Source organism: Pan troglodytes, chromosome 17 (genome assembly GCF_028858775.2).
Source record: "Pan troglodytes isolate AG18354 chromosome 17, NHGRI_mPanTro3-v2.0_pri, whole genome shotgun sequence".
In the NCBI taxonomy this organism is placed as follows: Eukaryota; Metazoa; Chordata; class Mammalia; order Primates; family Hominidae; genus Pan; species Pan troglodytes.
The window spans coordinates 11,542,358-11,559,215 of record NC_072415.2 but is presented as its reverse complement, the minus strand read 5'-3'; the positions used below and the strand labels follow the sequence as shown (position 1 = coordinate 11,559,215).

The following is a 16,858-nucleotide window of genomic DNA, read 5'->3' as shown; positions in this document are numbered from 1 at the left end:
TCCGCAGCAAGGCGGAGGACCGGAGGGGACCCCAGGACCGTGGGCCCTGGGCCCTGACGCCTCGGAGCACACCCCGTCCTGAGCGGGCCCCAGGTGTTGGAAGCTCGGGAGCTCGAGAGCCTGGGGAAGGCCTGGAGTCTCAGCGAGAGGGTGGCCGCCTGGAGACTTCAGAGCCCTGGCAGGGGATGGAGGCCTCTGGCGCCTGGGCTGTCTCCCGCATGGCGCATGGTCTGGCCGCCAGCGACATCGGGACGCTCTGGGAGGTCGGTGGAAAGGGCAGCGCGGCGACTGGTGGTGCTTGGGCGTAGAGGGGGAGAGCAGCCCGGCCACAGGCAAGCGGCTTCGGGGTGCCTGATCCCAGCCTCGCGGCCCCCGGGTTGGTGGTGATGCCTGGAATCAGGCGGGCGTACCTGGACTGGGCTTTTGGGCCAGCCAGGAGCCACTGCCATTGTCTACGGCCATACCACCCGGAAAACGAGAGAGACCCAAGCCGCGGCCCGTGAGCACGCTCAGCGCCACTGCTCCTGCCACAGTGAGGGGCGCACTCTACAACTTTCAGGGCCCACAGCACCAAGAGGACAGGGAGGAACCAACAAAGGAATGACGCTACGAAAAGCACCCCCAAAGCAACCAACAAATCCAAGTAAAAACACGTCTCAGGGCCCTGTTGGTTTTCCCGCGTGGGCGGCCCTGCCCCCCTGTTCCAACCCAGCCCAGGCACCCTCCACCCTACCCTGGCCAAAGGGTCCCCTGTCTACCAGATAGAGCCTCCCTCTCCAAGGCTCTGTTGCTCTCCCTCTCTAGCTCCCTCATCCTTTCCCTTTCTCTACTTCCCTCTCCACCTTGCTCTCTCTCTCAATCTCCCAGGTTCCTCTCTGTCTCTCTCTCCATCGCTGTTTCTCTCCTTCTGTTTCTATCTCTCCATCCCTCCATCCCTCTGTCCCTTGCTCTCCTTCAAGCTGTCTGTGTTTTTGTGTGTCTGTGTGTGTGCTTGTGTTCCCGCGCGTGCGCCCGTGTGTGTCTGTGTGTTTGGGAGTGGGTTTGCTAGTGATTGTGGTGGGGTGTGTCTGGATGTCCATCAGTACCTTTGTCCCAGGATCAGGCTGCCAACTCTATTGCCAGCGCCTGGGTGTCACAGTTGCCGTGATAGTCTCACACACGCAGGTGTGTTCATCTCGTTCATTTTCACGTAGACAACGAGAGCGAAACCACAGAGAAAAGAAACATCCCGTGCATCACGGCCTGATGATGGATTCCTGTTTCCTGCAAAATAGGGAGTCTCCAATATAGCCTGTTTGAAAACTGGAAAGGAGAGCACCGACACGATGCTGGTCTTCCACGCATTCCTGGAAGTTTCTGGGGCCCCACAGAGCTCGGGAAACACACAGTCAACATGGTCACGCTTTCGGGGGGCAGAAACTTGAGCAACAGGCACCTTTACAGAGGGCAAAGAAACGTGGAATCCAGAATCACGCTTCAGTTGGCCTGGGTGTGACTCCTGTGTGGATGGGACTATCCGCCTCGAGCTCTGTTGCAGGGCTCAACGTGGGGATATGTCATCTGTGAACCATGTGGATGAAAAACAGACAACCACCTGAGTCTCGGCTCATTGCTCTCTGGGGAATTCGCTCATTCCTTCGGAAACAGAATTGGTCTGAATTGCTCCGGGATGAAGTAACCCAGGCTGGAGATCCAGAGGGCCGCTGAGCGCCCCGCCGGCCAAAGGGGCTGTGGGCCCAGCACTCAGCCCGTACTGGGCACCCAATATTTTCCCAGAGTTCTGGGTCTTGTTGGTTCCGGAGGCAGAAGACCGTTTTTCTCTCTGCCTTCCGTTCTCTGTTTCTTGCTCCTTTTGTCCCTCGGTCCATCCTTCCCTCTGTTCTTCCCTCCCTCCCCCGGTTTTTTCCTCCCTTTCTCCCTCCCTCTTTCTCTCCCTTCCAGGGTCCCTCCTTCCACCCATCCTTGCCTAGCTCCATCCTTCCATCTCACTCTGTCTCCGTTCCTGTCCTCATCTCTGCCTGCCTTCCCTCTTGCCTGGAAAGGGCAGCACCCTGGTTTGCGCGAGGTCTCCGGTCTTTATTTAGTTGCAAGGCGCTCCATGGTGCTGGCGAGGAGGCTGGCGGGACACGGGTTGGCAAGTGATGGTGAGCGAAGAGGCGGAGGAGTCGAGACGCAGAAAGGAGAACTGGCCTGGTTTCTGCCCCGGCCCAGTGTTTCACGGACTGTGGTCTCCGCCAACCCGACTGAAGAACGCGGGGGGAAAAGGGATGAGAGCTCCGCCTGGGCTAGTTAGCAAACCTAGGCTGCTGCCTGGAAACCCGCGCATGCGCAGTAGACAGCCCACCTCCCTGTACCTGGACCGGCCCTGGGATCCCCGGGATGCTCAGGAATTCTTTCTTGTCATTGTTGACAGCCCTCCTCTGTGTGGAGTCTCTCGCTGGACCTGGAACTCAGGGATCCTAGGCAGGTCAGCTGGAAGGGAAGACACACCTCTCCATACCAAGCCTGACGTTCACCGTGAAAGAGAGGCCGCCGCCCTGCCCCCACCCCGCCCCAAACCCGCCCCAACCTGCTCCTCCAGCAGAGCCCTGTGTTCTTCCTGGCTGAGGAGTGGTTCCAGCAAAGCGGGCTCTTCCACGTCCTTCAGCTCCCCCAGTGGCGCCGGATCTAGGAAAGGTTGTGCCTTTTGCTGAAACTCTGGGGTTGACAGGAGCTCATCTAACAGGCTGGAGGTGAGTGCAGACGAGAGCCCCGGCTCCTGGAGCGGTTGAGAGGTGCCTGGTTGGCTGGCATCTGTGCTTGACGCGGAGGCCTCCGGGGTCGCGAGCTCCGGAGGTGAAGGTGTCCCGTCTTCGGGTTCCCATGCCGCCCTGGCGACCTGGGGCTCCAGCCCCACCACGGACTCCGGTGGGACGTGGGTGGCGCAAGCACACCTTGCCCCTGTGACTCAGCTTGAGGGGCCCCAAGCTGTCCCATTGAGCACGCACCCAGCAGGCCGTCGCACTGCGGGTTCTGGTCTTCCTGTCATTTGTTGGGGTTCGGAGGCCACCAGGGAGTCTGAGGATGGGAGAGCCCCAGTTTCGGAGGAGCCAGGGCAGCGAACACAAAGCCCCGCATGCCCGGGCAGGTTGGGAGAGTCCTTCTGCCTGCGCAGCCTGGCTGGGCTGGAGCAGGGGGATGGCCCTTGCTGCCTGGCTCATGAAAGCCCCCTGTGGGAGAGCCCCAGGAGCGCAGGGCATGTGGGGTGCGGGAAGCGCCGTTCCCCATGCCCCCGTGTAGGTGAACTCGATAGAGGAGGGAGGAGGGTGACACCCACCAGGGGTGCTAATTAGTAACCACAGTGGCCTCAAAGAACTCAAATGAAAGGAAGACTTGCACGTCTCTCACTGTAAGTCCAGAGCTAGAAATGATTAAGCTTAGTGAAGATGTAGAATTTTCATAGCTAGAGAGAAGTCAACGCTTGGCTTCAAAACTTCAAAGGATGGGCTGACTCTCTTTGAGGACCACTGCAGCTGGTGACTTCAAGTTACAGCCAGTGCTCATTGACCACTCTGAAAATCTCAGGGCCCTTAAGAATTGTGCAAAATCTATTCTTTCTGTGCTCTAGAAATGGAACATCACTGTCTGGGTGACAGCACATCTGTTAATAGCATGGTTTACTGAATATTTTAATCCCACTATTGAGACCTACTGCTCAGAAAAAAAAAAACCCGATTCCTTTAAAAAGATTGTTGCTTGGCCAGGCATAGTGGCTCATACCTGTAATCCCTGCACTTTGGGAGGCCGAGGATCACCTGAGGTCAGGAGTTCAAGACCAGCCTGGCCAAAATGATGAAACCCCATCTCTAATAAAAATACAAAAAAAAATAGCCGAGCACGGTGGTAGTACCTGTAATTTCAGCTACTCGGGAGGCTGAGGCAGAAGAATGGCTTGAACCCTGGAGGCGGAGGTTGCAGTGAGCCGAGACCACACCACTGCACTCCAGCCTGGGCAACAAGAGCGAAACTACGTCAAAAAAAAAAATAAAGAAAGAAAAAGAAAAAATAAAATTAAAGAAAAGGAAAAAGGAAAAAAAAGATTGCTGCCTATTGACAATTCACCTAGCTACCCAGAAGCTTAGATGGAGATGTACTTGGAAATTAATGTTATTTTCATGGCTGCTAGTACAATATTTACCTTCAGCCTGTGGATCGAGTGGTTTTGACTTTCAAGTGTTTTTATTAATTAATAAATGCATTTTGTAAAGGTATAGCTGTCATAGATAGTGATTTCTTTGATGAATCTGGATAAACTGAATTGAAAACCTTTTGGAAAGGATTCACCATTAATCCTTTCATGATATTTGAACCTCCTCCCATTAATCACAAATGTCCTTAATAGCAATCCTTACATGCCATTAAGGACATTTGTGATTGATGGGAGGAGGTTGAAATATTAACATTAACAGGAGTTTGGAAGAAGTTGATTCCAGCCCTTATGGATGACTTTGAGGGCTCAGGATGTCAGTGGAGGAAGTCCCTGCAGATGTGGTAGACATCACAAGACAACTAGAATTAGAATTAGGGCCTTAAGGTGAGATGAAATTGCTATAAACTCATGATGAAACTTGAACAAATAGGGAGTTGCTTCTTATGGACGAGCAAAGAAAATATTTTCTTGAGATGGAATATAATCCAGGTGGAGATGCTAGCAACATTGTTGAAATGACAACAAAGGATTTAGAATATTCCATAAACCTAGTTGATGAGCAGCGGGGTTTGAGAGGGTTTACTCCAATTTTGAAAGAAGTTCTACTGTTGATAAAATGCTGTCAAACAGCATCACATGCTACAGGGAAATCTTTTGTGAAAGGAACAAACTTCATTGTTTTAAAAAATTGACACAGGCAACCAACCTTCAGCAGCCCCCACACTGATTAGCCAGCAGTCATCAATATAGAGGCAAGACCCTCACCAGCAAAAAGATTATGACTTGGTAAGGCTCAGATATTCATTAGCATTTTTTAGCACTGATGTATTTTAACTTAAGGTATGTACACAGTTTTTTAGACATGCTATTAATTACTAATTAATAATTATTAAATACTCATTAGACTACAATATAGTTTAAGCATAACTTTTATAAGCACTGAGAAATAAAATGTTTATGCAACTAACTTGATTGTAACATTTGCCTTATTGAAGTGGTCTGGAACAAAACCCACACTATCTCTGAGGTGTGCTTGTAGGTTTTTGTTTGTAACATTTGCCTTATTGCAGTTGTCTGGAACCAAACCCACAATATCTCTGAGTATGCTTCTAGGTTTTTGGTTTTTCTTTGTTTTGAGATGGGGTTTCACTCTGTCGCCTAGGCCAGAGTGCAGTGGCATGATCATAGCTCACTGCAGCCTCAAACTGCTGGGTCAAGTGATTTTTCTACCACAGCCTCCTGAGTAGCTGGGACTACAGGCATGCAGCACTATGCCTGGCTATTTTTTTTATATATATTTTTTTTCGTAGAGACGGGATCTCACTGTGTTGCCCACCTGGTCTTGAACTCTGGGGCTGAAGCAATCCAGCCACTTCAGCCTCCCAAAATGCAGCCATTACAGGCTTGAGCAACGGCACCCAGCTTGTCTGCAGTTCTTAAAACAAAAATGGCCAGTGTGGTGTCTGACGCCTGTAATCCCAGCACTTTGGGAGGCCAAGGCAGGTGAATCACAAGGTCAGGAGTTCGAGACCAGCCTGGCCAAGATGGTGAACGCAGTCTCTACTAAAAATACAAAAATTAGCCAGGCGCAGTGGCGGGCACCTGCAGTACCAGCTACTCGGGAGGCTGAGGCAGGAGACTCGCTTGAACCCGGGAGGTGGAGGTTGCAGTAAGCCGAGATCGTGCCACTGCACTCCTGCCTTGCAACAGAGCAAGACTCCATCCAAAAACAAAAAAAAAAACAAAAAAAAACAACGTAATTTCAAAGATTAAAAGTTAAGATAGATTTTTACAAATGTATATATCTACCATTATAGTATCATACAGAATGGTTTTACTGCCGTGAAGATTCTCTGTGCTCTGTGTATCTATCTCTTCCTTCCCCGTGGTCCATGGCAACCACTGATCTTTCTACTGTTCCCATAGTTTCACCGTTTCCAGAACGTCATATAATTGGAATCGAACAGTACATAGACTTTTCGGATTGGCTTCTTCTTTTAGCAATATGCATTTAAGTTTCCTCCATGTATTTTTTTGTGGCTTGATAGTTCATCTCCTGTTAGCAGTGAATAATATCCCGTTGTCTTTATACTTTTGTGAAGACTCAGAACGTACAACGTGAAGAGTAAACGTGAATGTGCCCTGTAAGCTTTGAGTGATAATGAAGGGTCAAGGTAGGTTCCTGGTTGTCACAGGTGTGCTCCTGTGAGGCAGGAAGCTGTAGTGGGGAGGCTGTGTGTGGGGAAAGGGACATATGGGAAGTCTGTACTCTCTGCTCCATTTAGCTGTGAACCTGCACTTCTCTAAAAAATAAAATTAGTTAAAATTAAAAGCAAAAAATTAGAAAAATTAAAACATTACAATGTGTCATATAGTTTTCAAATCACAAGACCGAAAAAGACATAATAAAATAAACTATAGAAAACAACAAGGATAGGAATAAAACATCAGTGATAAAAGGTAGAAGACAGAAACGTGGAGCCAAACACATTAATTTATTTTAATCATTAGTTATACTCATTTATACTAATTTGTATTGATTTAACATATTAATTCTGACTGAATGGAATTAAAGGAGGTCTGAGGAATTTGCATGTCACATTCTGGATGAGAGGACTCAATAATATTAACTCTTTAGTTTGTTGTAAATCATTTAAAAATACGCTAAAATTCCAATAAAAATTCCAAGAAAAATATTTTCGAAAATCCATATATTAAACACACACATACAATGAGAGCCATTATTATAAAATTTACTGTACGATATTTAAGATTATTATCACTATTCAAAATTAAACAAATTTGAAATGGCACAAAAATAAACACATTAATGAAAGAGAATTAAAAACACAGAAATTGAGTGTAATTTTATCTAGTAACAGGGTAACATTTTAAACCCACAAAACAGAGCGATTGTTCCATTTGTGATATTAAAATATTGGGTAATGATTTGAGAATATAAAATGATAGAATTGAATCATTGTCCCACACCTTACATAAAAGTTAATTCCAGCATTAAATGTAAAAAAAAAAAAAAAGAGAGAGAGGAAAAAGAAAATTAAATGTGTGTGTGTTTTATGACCTTGAGAATGAATGTCTTCTAAAATCAAAATTTCAAACAGAAACCATATAAAAAGGAATAAACCTAACTTACCTAAAATGTAAATTCTTAAACATTTCAACACCAGGTAAAAAGCACAAAACAAACTGGGGAAACTTTTACAGCAATTATGTTACATGAAAGTTAAAATCCTTATGACATATACAATGTATAAAACAGTATGATTACTGCTATTATTAATAGCATTATGATTACCTGGTCTTCCCACACACCAGTCCTCTTCAGGTTCCCTGTGGTGAAGCAGAGCCCTCCCTCTCTGGCCACAGTGAGGGATCCAGCAGGAACCTGTGCCTAAACCCACAGAGGGTGTGAGCCAAGCCAGGTCATCACATTCCCTCCTGCGAAATGACGCAGATACCCACTCACGACAGAAATTTGATCCCTCTCTGGAAAAGTTGTGTAATAATTATTGCAGAAACTTGTTTCTTATTTTCCCAGACACATGGAGAAAGCTGGTCTGGAAGACTGATGTCCACATGCTAAGAGAAGCAGTCACTTATAACACACACACTGCACACACCACACCACGTGCACACGCACACACACCCCACACACAGACACCACACAAACAGCACACACACCATGTGCACACACACCATGTGCACACACACCATGTGCACAAGCACACACACCCCACAGAAACCAAACAGCACACACACCATGTGCACATGCACACACACCCCCACACCCACTGCACACACCACACACACCACACCTACAGCACACACACCATGTGCACATGGATACATCCCATACAGACACCACACAAACTGCACACACTACACACACACCACATCTACAGCACACACACCATGTGCACATGCATACAACCCATACAGACACCACACACACTGCACACACACCATGTGCACACACACTACACATAGACACCACACACACTGCACACACCACACTATGTGCACACACCCCACACACACCACACACACTGCACACACACCATGTGCACACACACACCAGACACCACACACACTGCACACACACCATATGCACATGCACACACTGCACACACACAACACACTGCACATACACCATGTGCACACACACCCCACACACAGTACACACACCATGTGCACATGCACACACCCCACACAGACACCACTGCACACACACCATGTGCATATGCACACCCCAGACATCACACACACTACACACTCCATGTGCACACATGCACCCCAGACACCACACACACTGCACACACACACCATGTGCACACACACACCCCATACAACACACACACACCACACACGCCATGTGCACATGCACACCCTAGACACCACACACTGCACACAGCAGACACCACACTACACACACGCCATGTGCACACGCACACACCCACATACACACACACTGCACACACGTCATGTGCACACGCACAACACCCCACATGCAGAAGCCACACACACTGCACACACCATGTATGCACACACACACACCATGCACGTGCACACACCCCAGACACCACACTGCACACACAACCAAGACACCACACGCACTGCACACACACCCCACACACACTGCACACACACCATGTGCACACGTACACACACACCACACACTGCACACACACCATGTACACATGCACACACCCCACACAGACACCACCCACACACTGGCACCACCCACACTGCACACAGCACACCATGTATACACACACACTGCACACACACCATGTACACATTCACACACACCCTGCACACAGACACCACTCATTGCACACACCACAGCATGTGCACACTCACACACACCCTAGACATCACAGACACCACACACTGCACACACATGTATACACGCACACACCACACACACACCATGTGCACTTGCACACACACCCCAGACACCAGACACCACACTGCACCCACACCATGTATACATGCACACACCCCACACACTGTACACACACCATGTGCACACATGCACACCTCTGACACCACACACACTGCATACACACCATGTGCACACACACACCCCCACAGACATCACACACACCACACAGTATGTGCACATGTGCACACACCCCACCACACACATGAATCTACTACACATACACCACACACATACAGCACCACACACATCACACACCCCCACAGACATCACACACACCACACAGTATGTGCACATGTGCACACACCCCACCACACACATGAATCTACTACACATACACCACACACATACAGCACCACACACATCACACACCCCATACATACTCCCCACACACACCACACACCCCACACATACTCCCCACACACTGCACACGTACATACAGCGCCACACACATAGAGCAAACACATACCTCACATACATACACACCACACACACATTCTACAAACACATCAAGCACACATCAAACACTACACACACTGCGCACACACAGCACCATACACAAAACACACACATCACATACACCACACACATATCACATGCACACCACACCATAGTACACATAAACACCAAACACACATACACCACGAACACAGCACATATACACACCAGGCACCACCCACATACTACACACAGTATACACACATAACACCCACAATACACTCCACACACACATATACATAACCCATGTACCTACTACACACACAGACCACACACACATATCATGCATACACCTGCACACACCTCACAGAATACATACAATCCTCACTTTTAGAAATTAATTTGGCTTTTAAGGAGCCTGGATAGTAAAATATTTTATTGGCGTTTGAGTGTGCCAAGAAAATGCGTATAAATACACATGCGTAACTATGAGGGCACAAGCAGCACTTTCGAAATCACAACATTAGATTAAACCGTGTAAATTTTTTATTGTTTTTAAAGAGGCAACTCTTTCTCATTTTACTAGAAACTATTTACCAGAGTAAACTAATGAGATTCTTCCTGAGGTCAAAAGACTTTCTGGAAAAACTTCTCCTTGATGAAATTGCACTTAAAACATCATTTCCATCGTGAAGTATTTCTTTAAGATGTTCTTGGTCCTTTTCCTGTCATGTGGAATCGTCAATTCAAATTTTAAAAGTGACTTTGAGATGTTTTTCATCCATTATTTTAAAAATGTTGAAGGGCTTTTTAATTCTGCCTTCAACAGAGATCGACACACTCTGATTATGATGTAAAACTGAACACGTTACCCTGACAGGCTTTCTCTTCTGCAGTGCCGCTACCATCATTATTAATAATGATTGAATGCTTTTACTCCATGCACAATCTATATTCCCTGCTTTATAAAGAATAGAAATCTAATTCTCACTATGAAGGCAGATAAAAGTAATCCCTTCAATCTACAGATGACTGAATCATTTACCAAAGCACACAGACTTTAAATAGAATTTATCAAATGTGTCTATATTTCTACGCATAATTCATATAAAGAACATGTAGTTTAAATCATTGCACATTTTATGCTTTTAATCAGTTGTGATGGTCATTAGTATTTTTATCACATTTCCCCAAAGGTAGGCTAATTACTATTATTATTTTCAGCTAGAAATATAAAATGTATTTTCTATTTTTGATGACTTTGAAACATAACCCTTGGAATATAATATCTGTGTATAATATCTGTGGAAAGCATGAAATTAATATTCAAACAGTATGCATTTTTTCCAGAATGAAAATTTCCTCTACAATAACATTCATCCTTTTTTCCTGGTGGACACATAAAAGTCAACATTTCTAACATTGCTGGACGTTATTTACATTAAACTTGCCTCAGCTTCAGGTGTTGCAGAAACTGGGCAAGAGGCCACAAGGTACACAATACACACACACACAAAAAACTTGTATTACTATACTTACCTAAGTGTCTAAAGAGGTGGATAAATATATTAGATTGCTCCAGAACAAGGATTTTTATGGGGCTTATTGGAAAGTATGACTGCAGTTTGAGTGAGATGCCTGTAAGAGATTCAATTTGGCCACTATTTATTGAGTATCCAATTTTAAAAGTACTGACAGAAGGCTCATGAGATAGAAATTTTCACCTAAGTCTATTGGAAATGTGCTACTAGATGCCGTAGTAAAGAGTGGTGTAGTTGTAAAACACATCTGATATCTAAACCTTTGTTTGTTTGTTTTTTACCTGAAATCCTTATGGGGGTGATTGTGTATGTCAATTTGAATCTTTCCATCAACAAGATAAATAAATAAATAGCCAGCCTACCTCGATAAATTAGTTCACCTTTTCGGCAGTGCTTCTCCTCCTTTGACAGCCACAAGATTCACCCGGGGATCTCCTTAAAATGCAAAACCATAGACCACACTTTGACTAGCTTGGATAAGGGGCCAGAGCATTGAAATGAGTGTGTAGGTGACTGTGCTAAGATTCTGCTGCTCATTTGGGCACTGGCTCACCATATAAACAAAGCTTAGGACCTCTAGTCCTTGCTGGAAAAGAAATACACATACATAGGATGTGACTACGGATATGGAATGTCTGTTGTGTTCTGGACATTGTGCTAGACAACAGAGATAAGAAGTCAAATAATCCCTTGTCTCTATCTGAAAAGAGCTTCCTACACAGTGGCTTCTGAGGTCTTTGAAACTAGATTCACTTTCAGATTTGATTATTTTATTTATGATTTGATATTTTCATTGAACTCCATGATATAATAAAGTTTTCCAGAACCTGCTATAACAATTGACTTTTCTTTCAGCATTATGAAGCCACTGGGGCATATAAGTAGTTCATTTATGTTTGTATTTAACCAGACAGGAATAAGTTGAGCTACTTTTCTGGCCACCTTCGTTTAGAGCTGTTTTTTTTTAGTTATTTTTGTTTGTTTGTTTTTGAAATGGGTCTCACTCTGTCACCTAGGCTGAAATGCAGTGGCGTGATCAGAGCTCACTACAGCCTCTACCTTCTAGGCTCAAGCAATCCTCTCACCTCAGCCTCCTGAAAAGCCGTGACCACAGGCTCATACCACCATACCCAGCTAATTAAAAATATATTTTTTTGTACAGACAGGGTTTTTCCATGTTTCCTAGACTTGTCTCCAACTCCTGAGCTCAAGCAATCTGCCTGCCTCAGCCTCCTAAAGTGTAGAGCTGTGTTTTTAGTCTTTTTTGAGCTGTTTTACGATGCAGTTTTGAATTGATAAGTTTGGATTCATTCTGATATTTGCAGATTTAACATCCTACTTCACAAGATGCTCATAGCCTTGATCCATTACAGCCGCTGCCTCATCCATCTCTGCTCATAGCCTTGATCCATTACAGTAGCCACCTTGTCCATCTCTGCTCATAGCCTAAACTAATAGAAGCCAACATGAGTCCAGAACACACATTTTATAAGAGCATAAGAAATTTAAAAATAGCAAAGTATATCATGAAGTTTTTAATAGATACGCGTGGCTAAAATTTATTCTTAATCAATATATTCTATAAGCTGGGAGAAAATATTAAACACATGAAAAGTAAGGAACTTGGGCTGGACGCGGTGACTCACGCCTGTAATCCCAGCACTTTGGGAGGCTGAGGTGGGCGGATCACAAAGTCAAGAGATCAAGACCATCCTGGCTAACACGGTGAAACCCCATCTCTACTAAAAATACAAAAAATTAGCCAGGCATGGTGGCGGGCGCCTGTAGTCCCAGCTACTCGGGAGGCTGAGGCAGGAGAATGCTGTCAACCTGGGAGGCAGAGCTTGCAGTGAACCAAGATCGCACCAGTGCACTCCAGCCTGGGCGACAGAGCAAGACTGTCTCAAAAAAAAAAAAAAAAGAAAGAAAAGTAAGGAACTTTTATCATTAATATATAACTAATATGACGAGAATGTGATTTATGTTTTTATCTTTACAAGATTTAGGAACATTTAGTGCAAAGAGGAAGAATTTATAATCATAGGGAGCATGTATGATACTGGAGGGAGCCTTTTGACAAGGGGGAAATGGCATCACGAGATATGCTATGGTCATAGCTATGTGGGAGCACAGCTAGCTATGATCTCCTTCATCAAACCCACTGGGCAGTGTTCAGTTACCAACCTTGAGATAGAGCTCACCCACCCAGGACAGAAGAGAATATATACACTGCAGTCAGAAGCCACTGAGTAGGAAGCTTCTTTCAGATAGAGGCAAGGGATATTTGACTTTTTATCTCTAGTGTCTAGTACAATGTCCAGAACACAACAGATATTCCATATGCACAGTCACATCCTTTGTATCTGTATTTCTTTTCCAGCAGGGACTGGAGGTCCTAAGCTTCATTAATGTGGTGAGCCAGTGCCCACATGAAGAATAGCATCTTAGCACTGTCACCAGGACATCCATTTAAATGCTCCTATCTTAGCTAGTCAAAGTGTGGTCTATGAGTTTGCATTTTAATAAGATCCACGGGTGAATCTTGTGCATGTTACAGAGGAAGCATTGTCCTACATCATATGTGACAGGCTCTCATACTCACCATCATCACGGGAATCTTGTACATGTTACAGGGAAGCACTGTCCTACATCATATGTGAAAGGCTCATAGTCACCATCATCATGGAAATCTTGCGCATGTTACAGGGAAGCACTGTCCTACATCGTATGTGACAGGCTTTCATAGTCATCGTCATCACGGGAATCTTGCACATGTTACAGGGAAGCACTGGGGTCCTACATCATATGTGATAGGCTCTCATAGTCACCATCACCATGGGAAGCTGCATTTAGAGCATTTTAACTATATGGGCTCTGAAATCAGATGACTTAGGTTTAGACTTCCTTCTACTTCTTCCTAAGCAGAGAACTCTGGGGTGAAAACTTTATGAGGCCCAGTTTTATCATGTCCAAATTGGAGGTATAGGGAAATTGTAGCATTTTGCATGGAATATTGTTTTAAGTATAAAATGAAATAGTACATAGGAAGCTTCTGCCATACCTTAACTGCACAATAAATATTAGTTAATATTAACTTATTTACTCCTAAGAAGAGGTCTATAAATTTGTACACAATTTTTTTTTGTGGCTACTCAAATTTTCATAATTAATCTAGATTTAAAATCAAGGAATATTCTTACTTGTAGTTGGCAATCAATATGACATGCCAAAATTATATGTAAGTATTTTATTGTTGGTGGGAATATAAGAAATTTACCATCAAAAGAGAGACGATAATCTATGCTTGCAGACTCCAGAAAGCTGTCTCTCACATAAGAATTTGCAATTTCTGGGGGAAAAGAAAAAGTTGATTGTACAAATAAAGATTACTATGGAGTCTTCTCTATGGCAACATCAAAAATGAAAGCTGATTCTCATCTTCCTAACAATCTGCAAAGATGAGTGAAACACAACCTACTGAGCATCAAGTTAAAGAAGGAGAGAATTTGAGTGGCACAGGAGGAAATCATGTCACCGCTAGCGAAATCAATATGACCAGTGCTCCTCTGCCCTCCTCCAAGGCTAAGGATGGGTTAAATATCAGTGGCTGACCTCAGGTAATGGAAGGAGCAAAAAAGCTATAAAAATGCATGCATTACATAATTAAGAGGGTGGGAAGGGATTTTTTTAAAAAGGCAATTCCTACTTGGGTTCCTTCCTGTTCACCCCATTGGTGAAGAAGCTAGTCTTGCCCTAGAATTCTGGGAATGGCTGCAGACAAAACAAACACTGAGAAGAGGAAATTCCCAGTAATTTACTCGTCACACATACTCAGCCCAGCGGGGGATGACACTGCATTTATGCAGGTCTACCCAGGGTTGCACTTCGGAACAGAGGGTGTGGGAGGCAGGCTTGGTAGAAATCAGAGGGTGGGGTAACGGCTGGTTCCTTCAGGGATGTGCTTGACTAATTCAGAGTTTTGCAGTCTGGTGGGGGCATGAAAGCCATTAGGCTGAGGACATGGTGGGGTGCTGCATGAAATTTTAGGTGTCACAATAAAATTGACACGATGCTTTAACATCAGACATTAATTTTCATGATGACTAATATTTTGAGAGGCTGAGAGAAAGCTGCTGAGACATTGTAATAAGTGCTTAGGGACATGAGAGATTAGGAAGGCCACAGTTATGAGTAATGTAATGCGGAAGCCGATGCAAATCTACTGCCCCCATTTATTTAGCAGGAGGCAGGAAAAGTAATCTGGGGTCTCTGGCAGCACAAGTGTGTTCATAAATATTTGGGTGACGTCATGCATTCCCCATGCATTGGTTTAGAGATCTGGGGTCTCTGGCAGCACAAGAGTGTTCATAAATATTTGGGTGATGTCATGCATTCCCCATGCATTGGTTTAGAGATCTGGGGTCTCTGGCAGCACAAGAGTGTTCATAAATATTTGGGTGATGTCATGCATCCCCCATGCATTGGTTTTCATGTCTCCAGTGAGTTGTTGGGCAAGTCTGATATTACTGATCCACACACAGCAGGCAGCTTCCTGCACGGAGCTACCTCCACCCTTTGGACAGTCCAGGACTGAATGGTTGTCAAAAATGTGAACTCCTTGATGTCCAGTAAAGGCAACTGAGGGAACTGTGTAGCATTGGTGTAAAAAGTCCACTTTCCTATGAAGTATTAACTTAAGAGTAATCAAAGCCTGTGGCAACAGTGGAACCCAGCAGGGCATCCACTCGCTGCTTTGTAACTTAAATAGGAATTCTTTGAGGAGCTCAGTCTATCTCTCAACTAAAGCAGCTGCCTGCAGCCTATAGGGGCGGTGGAAGCCCTACTGGACACTTTCACAAGCCTAGCACTGTGTTTTCTGATGAAATGTTGTCTTGGCCACCATCAGTAGTGTCTGGAACTCTGCAGGGGATAAGGAGTGTCCCTGTGAGATCCGCACTGTGTCCTTGGTTAAAAAAAAAAGGCATCTGTTACCTTGATTGTATTCTGAGTATCCATGAGGCAAGAAGTTTCTTTAATTCAATGGGGAGGGAAGGTGGACAATCCTTGGCAATTGCCAAAAATTTGTAAAAATGTACAAATGGGGCTAATTGTTGGCCCAGCATCAGTGCTGAGATGACCACCTCAAGTTTGGCCAGTTGTGCTGAGGCTTGGGTGTCATCCTTTATCAGGGACATCCTAGCTAATGGAGGGAAGGCAGCAGCATCCCACTGAGCTCCATCACATCAGATGATGGCATCCATTCAGAAGGTGGATGAACTTCACTGCTGGTCACTCAGTCGATCCCAAGGGGCCTCGGAGACGGGTGACTTCCAGCAACACAGCCTGAGGATGAAGGAGGCCAGTGTTTCCTGCAGATGAGAATGGCAGGGGGTCCAGGTTTGACTCCATTCTGAGGCAAGGAAGTCTCTGCAGCTGTGCCAACGCTGTGGGGTGCTGCTTCCCAAGGCCTGATGGCCAGATGGGCATGAAGGCTCGTGGACATGGATGCAGAGCCCTGTTTCCAGAGGGTCCAGTATGTGGTCAGCAATCACTGCCCTGATGCTGTACAGAGCAGGGTCAAAAGGGGTAGGTTTATCTTTTACATCAGAAGCCCATGGACTACTATGGCCACCATATGCAACCCAGATACTTCAGGAGGCATGGGAACAGGTTGCTAAAGCATCCACATTGTGTTCTCTGAAGGAATTCATAGGAGCACCTGTTAAT

The 16,858-nt window shown here is 45.3% G+C and overlaps 1 pseudogene; it reads right to left on the bottom strand.

Annotated features, from left to right (window-relative positions):
• Positions 1-13,162: 13,162 nt before the first annotated feature.
• LOC107973371 (protein FRG1-like) overlaps positions 13,163-16,858 on the bottom strand; it is a 42,132-nt pseudogene continuing 38,436 nt past the window's right edge.